The sequence below is a fragment of the Sinocyclocheilus rhinocerous genome, unplaced genomic scaffold (genome assembly GCF_001515625.1).
Source record: "Sinocyclocheilus rhinocerous isolate Xijiao unplaced genomic scaffold, SAMN03320098_v1.1 C36516604, whole genome shotgun sequence".
Classification (NCBI taxonomy): Eukaryota; Metazoa; Chordata; class Actinopteri; order Cypriniformes; family Cyprinidae; genus Sinocyclocheilus; species Sinocyclocheilus rhinocerous.
In genome coordinates, this window is record NW_015782531.1 from 1 (window position 1) to 1,233 (window position 1,233).

Genomic DNA, 1,233 nt, shown 5'->3' on the forward strand with positions numbered 1-1,233 from the left:
TTCAGAAGACTTGCGTCTTTCATCTCCTGCAGCACTTCCACTGTCTTCGGATGGGACTGGAGATGGGAACGATTCTGGCTGGTGCTTTTACAAAGTATATAACCATGAAGCTTCAAGTTAATCTCAAACAGTTCAAATTTAGGAAATGAACAAAAAGGACATATAGGTCAAGCTGTGACTATGTCTATGAATCTAAAAATTATATAATTTCATTAGTAAATATATAAGACTGCATGTAACTTTGATCAATTTTGTAACTTTAACAGATGGTGTAAAACACAATATAGCAACTATCACTGTTGACTGTCATCAACAAGAGAAATGTATATGTACATACATATTTACACATAAAAGTGTGTGTGTGTGTGTGTGTGTGTGTGCGTGTGTTGTAATCGTATTTTAATTGTTATTTTCATAACTATTTGTGTCAGGAGTCTGGTTTTGAAAGCCTGTTAGTGAAACAAAGAAGTGCTCACCTTACGAAATGCTCTTAGCAGTCTATAGCGATTGTTTTTAGTGTTTGGAATGGTAAGTGCACTGCACACCTGTCCCCAAAAGCCGTCTTTATGTGTGACATTATCGTCAAAGTTGATTACATTTTTTTTCAGGAATTCAACTGACTCCACAATTTCCTCGACTGATACATGTTTGGTTTTGTTCTATAGAGAAAAAAATCCATTAATACAATTAAAAACATAGTTGTTGGACATAGTTATTGAACTGCATTTTCATAGATGGAAGGTACGCTAAAATTACTCACCCCAAACACCCTGAATGAGCGCACTCTGGGGGAAAATCCAAAGGGACAGTCATTACGATGACAACTTACATGTTCCTGCTTTAGGCCTATATAGTGCTCAAAACATAACCATGAAATAAGTTTTCAAAGTTATCATCACCGTGATTATTTTTACATGATAGCGTCAACGAGCATCATCAGTTTCGGCAATTGATTGATCTTAGGAGTGGCCTAGTAAAACGTATTTAATGAATAATAAAGTATTGCATTACATAACTCAGACCTCACATGAAAACGGTATATATAAATATATATAAATGGTTGAATAGTGCTACTTAATTGGTTGTTCATGCATTTTGCTAATGGTGGGTAGCAAACACTTGACTGTCGACATAATGTTGCTTAAATGCCCAAACAAAATATAGTTATTTAAAGTAGAGGGGCTCTAATATGTAATAAAAGTTGCGGTCACCCTTGCTCTTTCTTCGACATCC

The 1,233-nt window shown here is 35.3% G+C and overlaps 1 long non-coding RNA gene across 1 annotated transcript; it reads right to left on the bottom strand.

The window, feature by feature from the left end:
* Positions 1-6: 6 nt before the first annotated feature.
* Positions 7-808, bottom strand: LOC107736148 (uncharacterized). Its single transcript, XR_001639594.1, has 3 exons — positions 761-808; positions 477-659; positions 7-84 (listed from the first exon to the last, which is right to left on the bottom strand). It is a non-coding gene; the product is annotated as an uncharacterized LOC107736148 (long non-coding RNA).
* Between the last annotated feature and the right edge of the window lie 425 nt (positions 809-1,233).